The following is a 22,555-nucleotide window of genomic DNA, read 5'->3' as shown; positions in this document are numbered from 1 at the left end:
TATTTGAGAAATAGGAAAAAATCCATTAGTGCTTTGCATTTTTACTGGTCATGGAGCTGCTGCTGATGTTTGCTCCATTTTTTAATCTATATTTCACTTGTCTTTTTTCCCATTATACTCTCCAGCCTTTTTCAGATAAATCATGCTCCCCTATTTATTTCAGATAAAGCATTCAGTATTTGTCAAATTACAAAATACCCTTTAAATATTTAAGAGCTAAGTGAAAGTCTTCTCTTTAAAAACAAACTCATTCCAGACAGGATCATATAATACAGTTAGAGGTACATTCAATCAGAAATCAGTATTCTGCTCTTAACCTTTCCCCACCACACACCTCACTATATTGTTGCAGAGGAAGGTAAGCCCACTAAAGTAAGGCTGCAGAAAAGATCATATAGTAGGTTTTAACAGTGGAAAAGGGAAATCTCAAATATAATGAAACACTGACATTCAAGAAGTAAAGTGATATTCCCTCCTACCAAATGGCAGATGATGTAATTTATTAACAACAGATTTTGATATTGCTATCGGTTTAGAGTGGTGCTCATCTGATTGGTAATATTTCCAATAATGATGAGAGTTTCAGTAAGAAGGATACTGCATATTTGTGTTATAAAACTGGACTTTGGAGTTCTGCTAATTCTAGACATGAACCTCAACAATTTTTTTCATCTCTTTGAGCCACTATATATGCTTTCTTCATAGAGACTTTATTCGTATTTAAAAAAAAAAAGAAACTACACACACAAATATGTGCAGAGGTAGAATACTCTACACCTAGTACTTATTAAATGTGCCCTTTTCCTTAATTCCTTGGAAGGTCTTAACGCTAATCTTTGTGGTTAATTATTATTCTTCATAAGTTTTAACTGTAAATGAGTATGATTATAGGAATAAAATAATGGGAGAGATTAAAATGCCATCCCTGGATAAATCTTAGTTTTCTATATTTAAGTCAAATATAATACATGTTTTAATTACCATGAGAATGGTTGGATAAAAATATCTGATCATTCACACAGTGAAAAAAACCAAGAAGAAAAATTTAAATCATAAAACAGAGCATTGAAAGTATGGGAATTATCTTCAGTATTGGTTCTAAGAAAAAAAAAACTTAAAAATAACAGAATGTAAAAGATGAATACAATGAACAACACTGTACTGAGGCAGGAAGGAGTTACAGTTCTATGTTCCACACCTTTACTGAAGGAGAGAGAGTCCAGGTGTCTGGGACACACACTAGTTTGGACCTTGATGGGGACTGAGATCAGTTCAAAACCCTGCTTGACGGTGTATATATTCCATCAATGCAACAATGGCTCGCAGTCTCATCCCCTAACCATTTCTCTTTCCATATCTCTTGGCCTTGGGATAAAGACAGTTTAATTTTGATCACAGATAGACTCATAGATGGAGAACAGATGACAGCCAGTGGGGGGAGGGGTGGGAGGAGGAATTGAACAAAAAGGACTCGTGGACATTGACAACAGTGTGGTAATTGCTGGGTGGGGAGGGTGGTATAAGGGGACTAAATGGCAATGGAAAAATATAATAAAGATTAGAATACTAAATTGTTTTTATTTCTCTGACTATAATAGGAAAAATGATGTGATTAGAGAAGATAAATGAGCTAAACCTAAACTTACCTTGCTAAAAGCAACAGTTTTCCCATATTTTAAATTTAAAAAATGGATGGAAGATGAAAATTATGTGTATGCCCAATATAGCAGCATATAGAAACTACTCAAAACAGGGTAAAATTGGTCTTTGAGTAAAGTGAACCCAAAGCTTATTCTTCTCAAAAAGTAGGCTGTTTCCCAGACAGTGAAAGGGCTATAGGAACGAACAGGAGAGAAATTCTTCTCCCTAATCAGATTGTATAGAATTCTGGGGCAGGTAGGTTCTCCTGACCCCTAGTTAGGCTGAGGATGGCGCTTTATTTTTCAGGGAGAGATCTGAAATAAGTACAACTGTTCCTCCTTGTCGCAACTTTTACACTTGACGTTTTATCCTCTAAGGTGTGATAAAGAATATGACATCTCCCTACCCCGCCCCTCAGGATGGTGAGAGCTGGTGCATCCAGAACACAGAGAGGAGAACAGAATTACTACTATTGGACACATATATATTTCCTCCAAAGGGTATGTGAAGCACATCATAAAATGTTAACTAATAGCCAGTGTTCTTCAATACATCCCTGGAGATGGCAAATGCAGGCGATAACGCTCACATCCCCCACTTCCACCCTGGGAGGGGGGGAAACTCCATCCATAGTAAAAATTGAGGGAGCATACAAAGGACCAGTGGGAATGAATGTTTGTATGCATTTGATCAGAAGAATTGCTGCACTATTTAAGAGAATCAGAGAGCTTTGGGGAAATGTTAGAAGTTTTGAAAAGTGAAGAAGAAATGGAAAGAGAAGAAAAAAATTAAAGTAAAGAGAAAGACACAGAAAGGATGAGGAAAAAACAGTGAAACATCTGTGACATCATTTCTCTGCCAGAAGGCCTCAGATGGACTGGAGGCGCCAGAGTTCTCAACCCCACCCTCGGGAGTGCTGAGTCCCAGGGGTGCTGGGGTGGGTGTGGGGAGGGGTGGGTACAGCCCCTCTCACACTGCGTGGTGGAAGTACATTTTTACTACATGCATTTGATCTGAAATTTCCTTGCAGTGATGGGTTGTTAGAAAAGCAGAATCTGTTTTGGTAGTTGTTTTGTTTTGGGGTGGTTTTATGTGTGCTTGTGTTTGTTCATTTGGTGTGAGGGTGTGTGCGAATGTGATGGCTGTTTACGCTGGTTCTTGTCGTTGGCATCGGGGTGGTGGTAATGCGTTGACTTGCTATTTTAAGGCTAAAAAAAACATATGAAACATATAATTTTTAAATGTCTTTATACTTAACATTTGAAAAAGTCTCCAGTGAGAAAATGCAGTTGGGCAGATGTTGGAGTAGACTTTACTGGGTTGGGTCGGACACTCTGACCTAACTCTTTACAGATAATACAGGATGAAAGTAGATTTCAAGAACAGTCCTTAAGGAAGAAAATCACAGAACATGCAACCTGGTGGTTTAGTTGAAAATGTAAAGACATCCCTATTTCCTTTTTTCCCTGCAATCTTTAGTAAGAATTAGTGCTGAGCAAATATTTTGTGAACTAATGAGTGATGTGTTCAGGAATATGGATTTACCTGTCTATCTCCTGATTTACCTGCGGCACTCATTCCTGCTCTCACCTGAGACACTAGAATCAAAGAAAGACAGTCCCCTCCCCACTTCTCCCTGGGGGACCATCTCTGCCCTTGCAGTTTTCTCTGACATGTTTCAGCATTAATCTATAATTTGTTTTGGTTCTTCTTCAGTAGGCTTTATCTCTGGCTTTCACACAAATCTAGGTTAAAATTTATTTTGCAAAAACATGCAAATAAATCCAGATTTACAGAAAAGATAATATTTATTATAGCAACAAGTTTTATATTTTCTTAGAATCTGGAGATAAGGCAAAGATAATTTAAGAATCTTTTAAATGTGCCTCAGTCATCCGAATTTAGGGCCAATACCCAGGTGTTTGCAAAACAGTGCAAGAGAGTAGTAAAATGTGAAGCTAGTTTTAACAAATTTAGGTGACAGTAGTTACTTGGGAGAATTAAAAAATTTCATTTAGCAAATAACCTAAATGTCTAATATATGTTAGGCATTTGGGTACCACAGAAAAAAGGTAAAACTGATAAGTATAAAAATTATTTTACTAATATTGGGTATATTGCTTTGCTATTCAAGTACTCAAATAATAAAATTTTAGAATCATGTTATTCTCATGCACAATTATTTTGACTGATAAACAAAAAAGTGGTGCAGTAAATATATAAAACATATGTAGAAAATAATATACATTTTATATAGTCCAGGCTCTTTAAATTATCCCTGAAACCTAATGTAAGATACTAACTTGCACAATATTAGTACGGTTTCATGTGCTCCTAGTTGTGTACTTACTAGACTAACCATTCTTGTAACTGGGAGACTTGGCTGCGATCTATCATTAGTGCCATGTTATGTAGGAAAAATTGAGATGACATTTTAAATCAACTTTCCAGTATTTAGCCTCTATTATAGCACTTAGCATTCATACTAAAGGAAATAAACTAGTCTTATTCCTAGTTTTTGTGCTGCAAGTAAAAAGCATTGTAGAAGAGTGCCTGCCACGTGTTTGTAAAAAGAGAATAATTCAAAGAAATCATCCTCAGAATGTTTACATTACTCTTTCAACAACAGCAATGACCTAAAGTATCCCTGAAGTAGCACAGTTTCTCAAGCAATGTTACTCAAATAAATAAAAGTCTATATTGGAGAAGGCATTCTGCAAAAATGAAAAACAGAAATTTTCTTCCATTTATTTGCTAAATTTGCATATATTTTTCATCAACTTGTGTGAAAATAATATCAATGTATATGGATATGTCTAAGCTATTATTCCTTATGTATAGTGACATTGGGGTATGAACTCTACTAAATAAAAAAAGCAAAGAGTTAATTAATATGACCTTAGATCTTTGTACCTCCAAGAGCATCCTTGAGGCCATGCATGAATTAAGGACAAAAATGCTTAGAGACTGAAATAAGCATATGGAGAGTCGTTTCTGGGAAAACTGTTGATTAATTCTCAAAATACATGGTCAATATTGGATTTGGTTTGTCTTTGTGGGTCTCCTTCTGCCTGGACTCTCATTTGCCAAGAACCCCTCTCATTATCACCTTCTTCCTCAGTTAGGTAACTAAATTCCAAGTGAACAGCAGCAGCCCATGCTGAGGTAACATTTTTCTGGAATTGAAGACATCATGTTACACTAGTTTGTTTTTCCAGTGAGATTCCACATTCATTAAAATTTGCCTTAAAGTGCAGCTTTAAGGGAGACCCTCCCCTGCCCTCAGTTGCTCACACCTCCTAGTGTCAGTTCCCTCTGGGACCCAGAGCAGAACTGAGCGCTTCGGCAAATCTAAAAATAATCAGTCCATTAGTATCGAGTTGCTTTCCTGAATATAGCAAGGTGCTCTTTCTGCCTCCTGTGTATAGCTGCCCTCCCAGCCTCTCTTCCACTCCATTCCGTGATGTATTATGTTCAGAATTCAATAGGAACTTCACTGACATACTGCTTTTCCCCAAAAATAAAGGCCTTAAAACATAATTGCATAAAAAGTTAAACCCAAAACTTTTTGAAACTTTGCAATATTACTTTACTATAGATGTACTATTTATAGATTGTGAATGTAGATTTGGGTGAAAAAAAGCATGATATAAAATAAACACATTAAATTGGAATACATTATTTAACATGACATTTCTTTCCAATAACACATAATTATTTCATACAGTTTTTGTGAAACACCCAAAAGAGAAAAATATGTAGGTTTTTGAAGACTACAAAGGATTATGAATGGTGTTATTATTTCAATAAAATTGATTATAGCTATGGGCAAGAATATTTACAAGAACAAATGTAAAATGCTGTTTAGAGACAAAATTTCATTTATCCTTCTCTGTTATTATCTGACATTACATAAAAAATATTTCAGGCAGTCATTATTCTTAAAGTAGTTGGTTGTTTCTGCATGTCTGGAGTCATTAAATATGATTTTAGTAGCAGCTATAGGAAGAGTTATTTATTTTTAAAATAAATTTTCCAGTTTCATTAGAAGTCATATGTGATATTTTCATGATTATCAAGCTTATAAATGGTACTTTTTAGAAAAGCATTATCTTGTCTTTCTTTTATCAAACATATCCCAACATGCTCCTCAAAACAATTTTCCAATTTTGTATCTTTTTTTGAACACCTGGAAAATTAATTAGTATCTCCACCCAGAAAATGGAGTCGAATGTTCTCTTTCAAAATACATATTTACAGCCACTCACAGAACAATAAAAGCATTCTACTAAGATTCTTTTTCATGCTAAAAAATGCATTCAGTGGGGTCTGCTTTGGTGGATTGTAAGGGGAGAAACCTGGGGTGCTTAAGGTTAATGGACAGTGATTAAGGTTAATGGCTGAGTGTTTAAGGTTAAGTGCTGTATTTATATAGCTGCCAGTTCTCTTTAAAAAAATGTATTCATGTCTATCAATCAGTTCCAGCTAATAGCTAATTAAACAACAAATGGGATATAGAAACAGAAGGTAAAGCCCCTCAATCTGGGGAACTGTCATTGCTCAATCAGGAAGTATTTATTGAACACCTACTTGGTCATGGCTGTGTAGGACACAGAGAGGCAGAAGCCAGGACCCCTGTGCCTAAGAAGCTTAGCGTCTAGCAGAGCATGGAACAGTGAATGAAATACGTTAGCACAAGTACTTATGAAATAAATGACACAGGTAATACACATTATAAAATCCAGAGCAGGAAATGATACTTCCTAGCCCAAGATTTCATGGAATGGGGAAGGATGTCTAAATTATGTCTTAAAATTAGTGATTTTCAGCCCTGGCTGGTGTGGCTCAGTGGATTGAACACCACTCTGTGAACTGAAAGGTTTGATTCCCAGTCAGGGCACGTGTCTGGGTTTCGGGCCAGGTACCCAGTTGGGGGCGTGTGAGAGGCAACTGATCTATATATCTCTTACACATTGATGTTTCTCTCCATCCCTTCCTCTCTAAAAGTAAATAAATAAAATCTTTACAAAATTAGTGATTTTCAAAGAGCTATATTAAATTCTTAAGAAAAGGTATACAACTTATACAGTGGGCCCATCTGTCAGCAACAGCACGTGCCACACACACTGGTCCGCCACAGTTTAGCCCTTGAAACTATGTCCACAATACATCAATAATATTAACAAGTTCAATAGTCAGGAATATTCACGTGCACTTCTTCATATGCAAAATCTCCAGATTAATTTAAAGTAAGTACAGCACTAGCAACAAAAACAGCTGGAGTAAAATTGCATTGTAGCACACTAACCTTGAACTCAAGTTAAACTTGCGTAAACTAGGAAAATCAGAGAAGTCTAGGCTCATGTACGGGTCTGTGGAACCCGGCAGTTATCCAAGGCCGACTGCATTACTAAACCTCAAATGACAACATGATTAATTACACAAATGAAGTTTACTAAAACAAGATTAATGTTCATCGCTGCAGCAGCCACTGGGAACAATGCTTCATACACGGAGCAGCCTCCCTTTTACTCAATTAGCAACATTCGGTCAGGGCTGTTTGCATTTCTCTTTTCCTTTTTTTCACTCCCCCTGAATTTCAAAATAATTTCAAAAGGAGGGCATGCTAGGAATGGTGAATGTGGGGCTTAGGGACTAAGAAGGAATACCTGGAACAGTAGAGAAGGTGAAAAACAGACTCATAATGCATAATTATTGACTAAATTTTCAAACCCAAATAAATTTTTATTCAGTAAGGTTCTTGCATTGGCTAGTTTTGAAATGTTTAGAGCATGAGCATAAAAAGGCAAAAGTGAATGGGCACGAAAAATTGATATTGATCTCCTGATGTAAGAGTGATGGTCAGGGAGTGGCTTCCTGGCTCAGGGCTGACCTGAGGCAGGTCGCAGCTCAGAAGTGGGGTATAAGGGCTCTCAGCTCTCAGCATGAAACGCATCTCTTTAAACGTTTTAAAGCAAAAGTATTAGAGAATTATTTTGAGTTAGAAGAATGTTCCTAATAAAATGTCAAATACCCCAAATAGGGTTAAAACTTTATTAATTAAAAAATACTCAACAAACTGTATTTTGGACACGCTGCATTTAATGCGTTTCAACATGTGTTTAATGAGCTTCCTTTTCAGGTTCCAGAAGTAATTACTGCACTAGTAGATTAAGTGTTTTGATTTAGGAATTACTGGGAGTGAGGGTGACAACCCCTAAGAATAGACTTTAGGAGCATGGAGATTTTTGAACTGAAAACACTGCTATTGGCAGAAGTTCAAGTTTGCGGTGATCAGAAGTAAGTATGGAGACAGTGTGTGCTTGAGGGTGACTCAGTTGCTGAGAGAGGAAAGAAAAATTGCCCCTGAGTTGGTTAAGTTGTGAAGAGAATGAAAAAGTGTCAAAGGTAAAGTTCATAACACTCAAAATCTGCTAAGGGTCAATCTTGTTCTTTATATTTCCTAGATGTCCACCTTATCTCTGGGGCTGACCAATAAAAAGATACCAAGAAAATCAACACAGCAGTGACCCGCTCACCTCTCAAGTACTCAGCACCTTTGTCTTTTGCACGTGTGTCCATTAAGAATGGCTTTTGCGGCAAGGTGGAATCAAATCTAATTAAAACTAAACATTATTTCACATATCTTTTAAGGTCACAATGAGATGTCCTATTGAAAGAAAAAATCCAAAAGTGTTTTAAGTATTATTATTCATCCAAATTAAAAGAGCCAGACACAACTGATGTTAAAACTTGATATATATATCTATAAAATAAAAAAATGAAATGTATAATGGGAAAAAAAACTAAGAGAACTTCATATATCTCTGACAAATTTTCCCAAGACTTATAGCTCTGATTTCAAAAAGGATTTTGAAATAATTGCAATATATTTTTCTATTTCTTAAGTAATATTCTTAATATGGTTTTATGTTTTTTTCTTATTATGTATAATTTAAGATAAATTCAATAAATTAAGTTCACTACTTTCAGCTAATTACATTGCAATATCTCCATTTTATTATGGTGTCTATAGTTTGACAGAACAAAAAATTATCTTTAATAGAAAAAAGCAAATTAATATCTGCTTAAAAAGCAATAAATGCATTTTAATTCCTTAATTCATAATAAGCACTTACTAGAAGCCAGCAAAATTAACTACAAGAATCAGTGCTCTCATTTTTCAATATTCAAGCTACTTCAGAACATTTAATTACCCAAAAGTTTATTAACTGAGTCAAGAATGACTTTAAGTCATTAAAATATATCATAAAAATAAAATAAAAAATTAACACATCTTTATAAGAGTAATTATATCTTCTACCTAAAATGTAATTTTATAGTTATATGCACTGCTCTTCAATAATATTAGCTATCATAAATGATATATGCACACACTTTTTAAATTATATAAAAATACACTGCATACATTATTTATCTCAAACTTCCCATTTTACAGTGGAAAAAATTTAGGTAGTGTTACTAAATGACCTGTTCATTGTCTTACTGCTAATGTGGGCTCTGATGCAAGCAGAATCTCTGAGCTGTTGGTAAATTCTCCACTCTTTCTAAGACAATGCACATATACAAATACACACATATTTTACAGTTTCTGTATAGCTAATACCTATTTCTAAAGCAAGCCAGTAAGCTCAGTCTAAATTGCACAATGTTTCTTAGTATTCATTTATTTAAATATCACTATTACGAATTCTTATCAGTGATGTTAACACCTAACAATTAGTACTGACAACCACAGTAGTAAATGCTCCCACATGCTCGGAACCTGCCCACCTCATAGTCCTTTCAGAAAAAATAGCCATTGTCAGTCCTTAAACACTGATGATGATGGGTGTAGTGCCCACTACACTGCTTCCCTCCAGAAAAGCTGGAGTTTCTGCCATGGCCACATCCTTCCCCTAAAGCATACTTACCTCATGCGTGGCCACTTACAACATCATTGCTGTGGGCACAACTGATGTAGGGTGGATGGGTCCTATCAGCCTCTCTTCATTCAACAGTCATCCTCCAGAACTAGTATCCTGAGTTTTGAAAGCAATTTCTTGCTCATCTTATGTGGTCTTATTTATTTTAAGCAGTTACATAATTGATTGTGAGTTTATCTTTTTAAAGTGTAGTCTTAATCTTTCTTAGCCTAATCTCATAAAAAGGACACAAAATTCCCTTGGAAAATTTAATTAATAAATTTAGATCGTTTTTCAGCCCCTTAAAATGTTCACATGTAAGTATGTATAGTTTTTAAAGTTCACAGAGATGGTAGACATGCCTAACATTCTTTGGAAGTGAAATCAAAAGGACAGATGATGGCAGGTCTTAGTGCTATAACTGTAACTATAGCTATAGCTATAACTATAACTACCTACAACTATAACCTAAGTGCAGTCTGCTCTCACAGACTGCATGGTAGTCCTTAAAATTTATCTTCTCAAACTTCATGCTAACAGCCTGTGGATAAAAGTCTAACAACACACTTTCCTCTTCCTCATGGTAATTTGATCTTTTATGAACTGTCTAGCTCTATTCCCCTGGAAACCTGATAAAAATTAGAATGCCAATGGAATTACTAGGAAAATGTACTTATGGTAAAAATGACACTTCACTGCTACACTGAATTGGGAGTGGGAGAACTGTAAATACCTGATACTAAGCCCAATGTTGGGTTTTCCTGAGTATGACTCTGTTGTTCCAAAAGACATGGGTTCCTAGGGAAGGAGGCATTTAATCTCGGGTGTTCCATCCACCCTGCACCTCCTCATTGTGATCTTCCTTGCTTGTATTTGAGCTGTTGGGCAAGGACTGCCTCAGGTGAAACACCTGAGGCTGCCCTGCTGGCAGTCTATTGTCCACCTCTTGCCCTAGCTCCTTCTGAGTAGGCTCATGTCAGCCCAGTCAGTGGCGGCCTCCTTAGTCTAGTTTCTCAGGAGAGTCTAAAACATATTTGTCAATGATACCTCAGATAAGGGCCTGATCTCCAAAATATATAAAGAACTCACATGACTGCACTCCAGGAAGACAAACAACCCAATTAAAAAATGGGCAAAGGACTTGAACAGACACTTCTCCAAGGAAGACATACAGAGGGCCCAGAGACATATGAAAAGATGCTCAGCATCACTAGCCATCAGAGAGATGCAAATTAAAACCACAATGAGGTACCATCTCACACCAGTCAGAGTGGCCAACATAAACAAATCCACAAACAAATGTTGGAGAGGATGCGGAGAAAAGGGAACCCTAGTGCACTGTTGGTGGGAATGCAGACTGGTGAGGCCCCTGTGGAAAACAGTATGGAATTTCCTCAGAAAACTAAAAATGGAACTGCCCTTTGACCCAGCAAGTCCGTTGCTGGGATTATACCCTGAGAACCCTGAAACACCAATCCAAAAGAACCTGTGCACCCCAATGTTCATAGCAGCACAATTTACAATAGCCAAGTACTGGAAGCAACCTAACTGCCCATCAGCAAACAAGTGGATCCAAAAACTATGGTATATTTACACAATGGAATTCTACGCAGCAGAGAGAAAGAAGGAGCTTATACCCTTTGCAACAGCATGGATGGAACTGGAGAGCATTATGCTAAGTGAAATAAGTCAGGCGGTGAGGGACAAATACCATATGATCTCACCTTTCACTGGAACATAATCAATAGAAGAAAAAAGCAAACAAAATACAACAAGAGACATTGAGGTTGGGAACAGTCTAGCAGTGGCCAGGGGGGAGTGGGGTGGGGACAGTGGGAAGAGGGGATTGCAGGAACTATTATAAAGGATACATGGACAAAACCGGGGGGAGAGGGTGGAGGTGGGGCAGGGAGGTGGGTTCAGCTGGGGTGGGGTGGAGGGATGGGGAGAAAAGGCGTGCAACAATAAAAATTAAAAAAAAAAACAGAAATTGGGTTTACAGCATTGAACCAAAAAAAAAAAGAAAAGATTGGAAGTGGGCAATATATCACCCAAGTCATACTAACATAAATATATAAATGAATAAATCAATAAATACCAAAAATATATTTGAGTTTTATCATAATAAAAAAATTAAAGTTCACAATTTCCAAAATGGATATGATTTTTAAAAGTTAATAATATCAAAATAGTTTGTATTCCACCTAACAGATGTCTGTGTAATGGTGTTGGTAGCCATAGTCATTATTTAAAGTTACACATTAAATAATATAAATATCCAATGTTCCTACAGCGCCAGAGAATAACAAGTGATTAATGTAAATATTCAAAACTAAAATAGCCAAGATAATCCAGGAAACAAATGCTTTAAGTCCATAGGTGTTTTTTCTGTTAGTGCAAACAAAAGCTTGTGATGAGATTTATTTTTTAAATTATAGACCACAGTTCTTTAAACTAAATAAAAAAACATTTTGACTTAATAAAGCTAGTGCTATGGAAAACATAATAGAAATCATGCTAATAGAGTGCTATTCACACATGCACATATTCACTCTCACATGCAAACTACATATACACACAGAAAAAGTTTTCACATTATCGCCACACAAATTAATAAATATACATAAAATATCATATGAAGACAAGGTCTGATATAAAAAATATATATTTTCCACACAATAAATCCATCAATAGCATTTGCATCAAAATTAAAGTGTCGAAGTAAAACAACTTAAAAAGAGATCGCATTGATATTATACTCATTTCTTGCATTTTCTTGATCTAAGGGTATATACCTTGTTTATTGTGCTTCATTTTACTACACTGCATAGATATGTATATATATATATAAAATATACATATACATATATATATATTTTTTATTTTTACAAATTGAAGTTTTGTGGCTACCCCAAATTGAGCGAGTCCATTGTCACCATTTTTCTAATAGCGCTTGTGTCATATTAGGTAATCCACTTCATGTCTCCATGTCACATTTGGTAATACTCACAATACTTTCCACTTTTTCATTGTTACTACATTTGTTATGGTGATCTGTGATGAGTATCGTTAGCTGTTTTCTATATCTATATCTATATCTATATCTATATTAGTTTATATATATATAAACTAATTTGATAAATGTTTATATGTTCTGATTGTGCCACTCACCAGCCATTCCCCCTTCTCTTTCCCTCTCTCCATACTTCCCTGTTCCCTGAGAAACCGCAATACTGAAATGTCTTCAAATAATAACTGTATAATAGTTTCTAAACATTCAAGTGAAAGAAAGTCACACATCTCTCACTTTAAATCAAAAGCGATACCTCAAAAAATTAAAAATGGAACTGCCTTATGACCCAGTGATTCTGCTTCTGGGAATTTATCTGAAGCAACCTGAAGCACTAATTCGAAAGCACTTAAGCACCCCTATGTTCATTGCAGTGTTATTTATAATTGCCACCATATAGAAGCAGCCCAAGTGTCAATCAGTAGATGAGTGGATAAAACAACTATGGGACATTTATACAATGGAATAGTACTCAGCCTTAAAAAAGAAGAAAATTTTACCCTTGTGACAACATGGATGGACCTGAAGAACATTATGCCAAGTGAAATAAGCCAATCAGAAAAAGACAAATGCCATAAGATTTCACTCATAAGTGGAATCTAACGAACAAACTGAACTAACAAGCAAAATAGAGAGAGGATCATTGAGAGAAAGCAGGATGTCAGCAAAGGGGGATGGTGGACGGGGATTTAGGAGGTAGAGGGGTCAAGCAAAAAACAAAAAGGACTCATGGACATGGACAACAGTGTGGTGATTGTGGGGGTGGGAAAGGAACATAAGGGGGACAAATTGTAATGAAAAAATATGGTAAAAATAAATTTTAAAAACAAACAAGAAAAGATTAATGAGGAAAGCATGTCAAAAGCCAAGGTAGGCTAAGAGCTAGGCCTTTGTGCCAAACAGTCAAGTTGTGAGTGCAAAGGAAATGTTCTTAAAGGAGATTAAAAGTGCTACTTCAGTAAACACACAAATGATAAAAGTGAAACATCCTTATTGCTGATATGGAAGTTCTAATGGTCTAGATAGAAGATCAAACCAGCCCCATACCTTAAGCCAAAGCCTAATCCAGAGCAAGGCCCTAACTCTAATACTGTGAAGGCTGAGAAAGGTAAAGAAGCTGTAGAAGAAAAGTTTGAAGCTAGAAGAGGTTAGTTCATGAGGTTTAAGGAAAGAAGCCATTTGCATACGTGTAAGGTAAAGCAGCAAATTATCCAGAAGGCCTAGCTACGATCAATAATGAGGGTGGCTTGTCCCTGTAGATGAAACAGCCTCACACTGGAAGATGCTATCTAGTACTTTTATAGCTAGAGAGGGGGAGTCAATGCCTTCAAAGCTTCAAAGCTTCAAAGGTCAGGCTGACTCTTATTTGGGACTTAGTGCAGCTGATGACTTCAAGTTGAAGCCCATAGTCATTATCATTATGGAAATCCTACAGCCCTTAAGAATTATGTTCAATCTACTCTTCTTGTGCTTTATAAATGGAGCAACAAGGCCTGGATGACAGCACATCTGTTTACAATGTGTTTTACTGAATACTTTAAGTCCACTGTTGAGGCATATTGCTCAGAAAAGAAAAAAAAAGATTCTTTTCAAAAATATTACTGTTCATTGACAATACACTCAAGAATTCTGATGGAGATGTACAACAAGATTAATGTTTTTCATTCCTACTAGTTAATTATACAACCTCCATTCTGCAGCTCATGGATCAAAGGGTAATTTCAACTTTTAAGTCTTATTATTTAAGAAACACATTCCATAAGGCTATAGCTGCCATAGATAGGAATTCCTCTGCGGGATCTGGGCAAAGTACATTGAAGACCTTCTGGAAAAGATTCACCTTTCTAGATGCCATTAAGAACAGTCATGATTCATGGTAAGAGGTTGAACATCAACATTAACAGGAGGTTAGAAGGAAGTAATTTCATCCTTCCTGGGTGACTTTCAGTGGTTCAAGAATAAGTGGAGGAAGTTTCTTCAGCTATGGAGGAAAGAGCAAGGGGTCTAGAATTAGAAGTATAGACTGAAGATGTGACTGTATTGTTGCAATCTCATGGCAAACGTTAAAAGATGAGGAGTTGCTTCTATGGATGAGCAAAGAAAGTGGTGTCCTAAAATGGAATCTAGTCCTGGTGAAGAGGCTGTGAAGACTGCTGAAATGATGATGAAGAATTTATAATGTTACATAAACTCAGTTGGTAAAGCAGTGGCAGGATTTGAGAGGATTGGCTCCAATTTTGAAGGAAGTTTCACTGCGGGCAGTAAATTTTTAAGAGATTGCCACAGCCAAGCCAGACTTCCGAAACCACCACCCTGATCACTCAGCAGCCATGAGCATCAAGGCGAGACCCTCCATGAGCAAAGGCTTTACAGCTCACAAAGATTCAGGTAATGGTTAGCGATTGTTAGTAATAACACGTTTTTAAATTAAGGCATGCATACTCTTTTTAGACATAATACCATTGCATAACAAATAGAGTATAGTATAGTGTAAATATGTTTATATGTGCTTGATATCAAAACATTCATGTAACTTTCATCATTGTGTTATTAATTTCATTGTGGTGGTCTAGGACCAAACTTTCAATATCTCTCCAGTATGCCTCTATACGCTCATTCTTATGGTTCCAAATGTACTGAAACAGTTTGAGTCTCTAACATTCAGTCCAAGGGACTAGAGCTGTAACGTACAAGTCTCTGACCCTATCTGTACTGCATTCGGGCTCCTCGGCATGTTCATGCACCTCCAGTTTTTCCAACATCATATTAGTCATTTGAAAATATTTTTCTTGGTTTAATGTTATTCATAAAACTCAGAAAATAAAACACATTGCTCATCTTTAAGTGGAACATACATATTTATTTTTCCTTATCGATATGAAGATTAAATGAGATTATGTAAATCACAGGAAATATAGTAGTTTCTTCTTTATATTTATGCACATATACTTGCTTTTATACCTAAAAGGAAATCAAAATGTTTTCCCAAAAACTAATCTTAGTGAAATTTTTATTTTGTATAAATTAAATATTTGATCACAATATTGTCTGTGTTAAAATATATTCTAACATTATTAAAAAAGTGAAAAAATCAAAGTACTATTGTGCTATCTCATGGGGTATCTGAGAGTGAAGATGACAGACAATATACATCAATATATTATATGAATCTTAACACTTCTTGCTAGTACTAACATATTATTATATGTTATTATTATTATATGAATCGTAACATTCTTGTGAGTACTAACAACATTGCTATCTGTCACTATTTTTCAAACCAGTGTTGGCTGTGACTCGGTGGGTAAACCAAACTTAGTTCAAGAGTTCAGTAGGTGCACTCACTTTCAAATGTTAGTGATTTTTGGCTTCTGTTACTAACTTTATTTCTTAAATTGTTCAAAACAGGACAGGTGAGAAACCCATAAAGTGTCAATAATCGAATATGAATCTTTCATTAAGTTTATAAATTGGGAAAAAGGTTTGAAAGTGTTTGGCCATGGAAAAATTATTAATTTAAACTTATATTTTGTCAAGTGGAACTTAAACTCAGATAAAATTTTTATGATTAGATATTACTAAAATATATTTTAGTCTAAGGGAGAAAATCTGTGTTATGCTTTATGTGATATAACAAATTATATCAAACATATAGCCCTGTACTACAGATGAAACCCTTTAAAAATCTGGCAAGAGTCTTGTGGGGAGCATCATACACACGTTTTCTGCATTTTCATGTTCTTTTCTATTGTATGGTAATGCTTCAAACTTATTCCTGGTCACTTAACAAAGAACTTTGCAAAGTTCTTTTACATGTAAATAATCACAGAAACTGTTACATTCTGAATATTCTCCACATTTTGAAAATGAATTAGTTACTGTCAGAAAGAAAACCAAAACCCCAGGGTTCATGTTTAGTGCTCCACTTACAGAGAATTCTAGATTTATCATTCAGTCAAATATAACTATAAATGTGAAAAAGTATATGCATAATTAGTAGCATATAACTTATCTGGAGAAAATAAATTCTAGAATGACTGAAACTGTTTTTTATCAGGAAAACAATTAGCTAGCATTGACATTCAAGAACATCTGGCCAAAACCAAGGTCAAACTTCAAACTTTAAAAAAAAATTTTTTAAAATTTTTATTCAGTTACAATTGCCTGCATTCTCTCCCCATCCCTCCACCCCGCCCCACCCCCCAATGCAAGTACAAATAGAACACTAATAATTTCTCCATGCTATTGAATGTACAATATTAAGGAATAAAACAAATGAAATTGTCTACTAATTAGATTCTGCTTTGAATTCTTGAGTTAGACACACCTGCAATTTTTGCTTTGGACTTACATTCATGATCAAGTATACTTCATAGCAAAATTAGAAATTGATATACTGCTCAAAATATGCTGTAGGTTTCAATGGGCCTAAAATAAAGAGAATATTTAATATTAAGCAGGATAGAAACCAAGAAAATTTACGTATGTTTTGCAGTAATAGATGCAAGGCTGTCAGGAGTCTGACTGCTGTAGAGACTGAGACCAAGAGCTCTCCATGCAAAGGAGGAAGCATGAGGTCAGTTGTGGTTGACCACCGCCTGCGGCTTCAGAGAGGAAAAAAGGCAGAGAGGCAGCTCCCCGCCTATGAGGGTGGAAGTGTCCACCAGCACAATGTCTAAGCCTACAATGTTACCAACATTACCATTTCCTTGGAACATGAGACAAAAGTAACCAGCAATAGAATTAATTGTAGACTGGGGCCCTGGCGGAAGGCTCAGAATAGGTCAGATAAGGAGAGCAGGAAGTGGAAGAGGAGCCTATAAATGAAAATGAAGTAGTTTCTGGTTAATTCAAAGAAAGGATTTATGAGGATAAGATCAACTTCAAGAAGCTAGCCTGTTGATCTGTTTGAGTAATGATAGTGACAGAGGAAGTCTTTGACCGCTGTTTTTAAAGCAATCATCAATCCTCAAGGTATTTAGAGTTTTCAGATCCTGTCACTGTAGATTAATTCTTCCAGGATCTTGAGATTACTGATAGTTTGAAAAAAAATACCTGTTTTCTTCTGTATAAAAATAATCTATGATTTTGTAAAGGCCAACTTCATCTAAATATCTTTATCAAATCTCTTTAATCAAATCTCATAACCAAAGAATATGTGAGAGTTATAATAACATTTATATCTACCCACTTTTTCAGGAAAAAATGGGTTGGGGTTGCTAAAAATTTAAGGTAATTTCCTCATGCTTATTTTGTTTTCTTTTGCCTTGTATAAATCTGTGTTTATAAAAGTAATCTATGTCTTGGCTTAAAAATTATGATAATATAGATTTTTTTAAAAAAACAGAACTCTCTTTAAACTGAATATTCTCTTTTTCTGGAAGAAGATATTCAAGCCCATCATGATAAAAGTTATATCATGAAATGAAAGGGTTTTTTAATCATAAATATTTTGGTTTTGATCTCTCTACCAAGAATGTTCCCAATTATATTGATAAATGTCTGTGTTGGAAAGAAATCATTTGAGCAGATAGACATAATAAACCTCCAGGTTCCTAAGACAATCTGTATTTGAAATGAAATCTTTCAAATAGGTATTTTCCAGGCTATCTCTGCATGGCCATAGATGAAGGAAAAATTCAATTAGTATTTGATTTTATTTAAAATAAATATCCAGATGGTCCTATTGCATACCTGAGGCCTGACTATCTTTGAGGGTGAATTCTGACAGCTCATTTTTTTTTCACTACTTTATAGGTGGGAATGTGTTGAGGTGACTCTCATTGAGAGGCTATTATGATTAGAGTCACCCCTGTCACTGTCAGCAGCAGCTTGGCTTAGTTGAAAATATATATTCTCAGGAGACACATACTTCTCAGAGACTTAATATTAATAGGAATGGAAATTTAGCAACTGAGTGATGTGGAAGAACCAGCCTGTTTGCCAGGTTGTCTGGGATGTAACTGCAACTCCTTTACCTGTAATAAAACATCTGAAAAGTCGTAGGGTCTCTAAGTGCTGGGTGATGAAATAACTTCAAGTGAGGTCATACTTGCTGGCATTTAACTATGTCTGCTTTGTTTGATTGGGGTTCTGCCTAACCCATTCATGAATTGCTTTTGGAGGTCAAGTCGTCCTGATAAGGTGATTAGAGATAATGACAACTTTGCACTGATAAGGGTCAGCAGTTAGGGAAGCAGTGTGTTCTATTGGTTGGAGAAGGTATCTGTTCTTAGGCACAGTTCATTTAAGCCCAAGTTCCACTACTTACCAGCTGTGCAACATTGGGCAAGTGCCTCAACCACTCTGTTTTTCTATTGAAATGTAAGTAGAAGCAGTACCTACTTCACTGAGCTCTCTCAGGGCCAAATAAATCAATACAAAATGCTGGTTCCCTGTAGATGTCCAACTAATGCAATTCATGAGCACTGTATCTGGAAGTAGTTGGCTTCCAATTCAGAGCAAGAAATGAAACCCTGAATAGAAGAATACCTGGAAGATACAGCTGTGGGCATTGGAAGGCAGGAGGACAGAAAGCATAGAAAGCATTATGCCCCCATAGGGCTGACTGACTACCCTGTCTCCTCCTTGAGTGGCCATCGAAACTGGACTGTATTTTTTCCTATACTTCCTATCTTGATATGTAATATAGTCCTTTATTATAAATGAAAATGAGATTATTAAACCCTATTAATGTTGATTTAGGATTAAAAAATAAATTAGAAGAGTATAACCTTTAGAATAACTTGACATGTCCCATAATTTCTATTTTCTCCAAGCATGTGAAAAATTTTATGCATTATATAGTATATATACTTATACCATTTGTATTACTTTACTTCTTATATTGGAATCTTATTTGAAAACAGGTGCAGATAAAGCCACAGGGACACAAAATAGTTATACAAATAAAAAGATGAAGGAACTTATTTAAGGACCATCTACTTCATGAACTGCCTAAATTGTTAATATGATATTTATTGATAAAATATAATTCCAGTCAAAAAGGTTTTTTTAATTTTTAAAATGGACTGAATATTTTCCAGCACAAGTATTCATTGTAATGCTTATAACAGAACCACCATTATAACTTTAAATGGCTAAATTACTTGAGGATATCACCTAGGTTTATAATTACTCTCATCTCTATGTAGCTATATTCCTCAATGAAATTCACCATTAGTGGAACATCATCTGCAAGAGTTACATACATATATACATATATGTATATATACATATACATGCATACATACATATACATACACATATTATATGTTCATACACATACACACATATATGTGTGTATATATGTAGCATTTAAGCACAGTAAATCTTATATAAAACATCATACCCTTTCTCTGTCACTCCAATCACCCCTACAATGCTTCTTAAAATTTATTCAATCAACTGAAACTTAAGGAAAGGCTCTAGAGTGTAACTATTTGGATAAAGAATAAAATTCTCATTCATCATCCTATGCCCTCAATGATTGGCTGGACTAATTTTTTTCACTTAATTAGTATTCTTTTTTATTGAATCAAATATACTAACCAACGTGCGCCATCCGATGAAACCAACCACAATACGTTTCAAATTGCAGTATAGTACCACTTGATTTTTATTGCACTTTGAAAGGCAAATGAAGTAAATCAAGAAGAAACAAATCTAAATGCAGTGCTGAAGTGAGGTCCGGCCTTTCAAACTGGCTTCCTATTAATCACAGGGCTGACCTTTTCATTAAGGGGCACTTGTTGGAGTCATTGACAGGGTTACAGCATTCATATGTGTGAACTGTACTCTGTGGTATTCATTTCCTGGGGAAGGCACAGTGAAATTAGATTCTCTCCCTGTAGGGGGTAGACATTGACCGCTATTCAACGCCAACAATTGTTGGTTAAAGTATTTCATGAAGAATGACTTTTAAACTGCATTTACTCCACCATCAGTAATGTCAAACGCAATTCTAAAAGAAATATATTAAACTAGCAGTAATTAATTAAGCCTCTCATAGCAGCAACGTCATCCGAGCTAAATCATTTCGGAATATACACAAAGGAGTCATCAGGACTCTACTGTCATGGCTTTTAAGCCATCAATTTCAATAGTGTCCATTTATAATAGTTAGAAAACAAAAATGAAATATTGGCCAGTGGGAAGTTACTTAAACAATGCAACAGTGTTTTATCTAATTTCACCTATCTATGTATCCTATAGATGTGCATTGTCTTTTGAGATGAGAATGTCTTCCCTACAAATTTTTCAAATTAAAAATGCCTAAAAACTCCCTCAGATGACTACAAATAGGTAAGATGTGCTGACAGTTTTTATTGCATCCTTTTAAAATGCGATCGTCGTTGTGCAACATTTGATGGGTTGAAGTTAGAAATCATAACTGCATCTTTGTCAGGGCATCTGTCCCATGTGTTTATTTCTTACATGAAACATCATGCATTTGAACAGCAAACACATTCTTTCACACTGGCTGACATTCCACCTGAAAAAGTCCACCACAGTCAGCTTGTTAACACAATTCAGGATATATGGTGTAGTAGGAAAGAGATTCCCTATAGCCAAGTAAAAATAAGAGTAGGGGGCTCAAGGAATAGAGCTGTACTTAGATCAAATCTGAACTTCAAGTTCAAACACAGTTTAATGGTGAATCTAAAGTTGTAAATGCAAAGTAAACGCAATGTGAAGGCTGCTTCAAACCAAGCATGAAAGACCAGAAAGTCCAAGTTGAGATTTCCTACATCTGGTTTTGATATCTTTTCCTATGCTATTAAACAAATGATCTTTTGTTTTGTTTTGTTTTAAAAATTCATTATCATTGTCATTGCTGCTACAACCTAATACTGGTTTCAGAGTTCTTAGTATCACTTCTTTGGTAAGAGATGGGGCTGTACAAATTTGTTAAGCAAAAGTTACAAGCAAATTCTTCACATCAATGTGTAAATAGTGATGTAACAATACGGTTATGTGTAAAAGTTGAAATCCATTTTGAAGAAGAATATGTGTTTCTTAAAGACTGTTTTCTATTCTCATAACTGTGACAAAACACTTGCCACCATAATTTTTGACATTAATAAAGGACATTTCACCCAGAAATAGCAGATAATATGCCAGGCTACAGGATTGAATTAGCAATATTATTAGCACCACATTTTAGCTCCGATACCTTCTGAATGGGGAAGTCACTGGGAATATTTAAGCTCCAGTGACAGTGCCAAGGCACCGTGCAAAACGAAACCAGAGGAAATCCACAGGGTTATGAACACAGGCTTTTTGCTCATTCACTTTTGCAAAGTCTTTATTCCCTGAGAGTAAACATCCCTGATTCATTCTATGTAAAAGAAAAAAAAGATAAATATTCCACTTACTGAATTTGCTGTCCTTTGTCCAAACGTTGAGGTGAAAGTGTTCTTCTGCTGTCCTTACCTAGCTCCAGGTTGCCCTCCGGATTAGGCATAAACGTGAGCGGCAAGCAGTGTGTTGACTTTGCAACTGTGCAAGGAGCAGCGCATCGCACTGCTGCTGGAGAGCCGATCAGGACAAAGTGTTAAACTTCAGCATGAGAGCACAGCATCTATTTATTACCCTGGAGGCTCTACCATTTCACCTACACCTGGGCGGATCTATCAAGCTTCATCTCTATTAGAGCTATTTGACTCTGTGGTTTAAGAGGGAGGAGGAAAAAAAAAAAAAAAAGGGAGAGAGAGAGAGGCTCGCCGTTGTCACACTTGTTTCCTATTAAAGAGCCTTACGGTGGATTGAGTAATTGTGTACGAAGGTAGTCTGGCTGGCAGATGTGTGCGGCCCCAGCGGAGCACTCGATTCAAGGCAGATGGGTTGTACCAGGGCGCAAACAACATTGAGAGGGAGAGAGGCGTGATTAAAACAGCAGGCCTCTGTTTTATGGTAT

General features: G+C 35.8%; 1 protein-coding gene across 1 annotated transcript in view; it reads right to left on the bottom strand.

Moving 5' to 3' along the window:
* The window catches only part of SEMA3A (semaphorin 3A), a 461,493-nt gene extending 439,215 nt beyond the window's left edge, over positions 1–22,278 (bottom strand). The window contains exon 1 of the mRNA XM_024559089.4: positions 22,014–22,278. The gene's annotated coding sequence lies outside the window, so the exon portion shown is untranslated. The remainder of the gene's footprint in view (positions 1–22,013) is intronic.
* Positions 22,279–22,555: the final 277 nt, after the last annotated feature.

The sequence above is a fragment of the Desmodus rotundus genome, chromosome 6 (assembly GCF_022682495.2).
Source record: "Desmodus rotundus isolate HL8 chromosome 6, HLdesRot8A.1, whole genome shotgun sequence".
Taxonomy (NCBI): Eukaryota; Metazoa; Chordata; class Mammalia; order Chiroptera; family Phyllostomidae; genus Desmodus; species Desmodus rotundus.
This window is presented reverse-complemented; position numbering and strand designations above follow the sequence as displayed.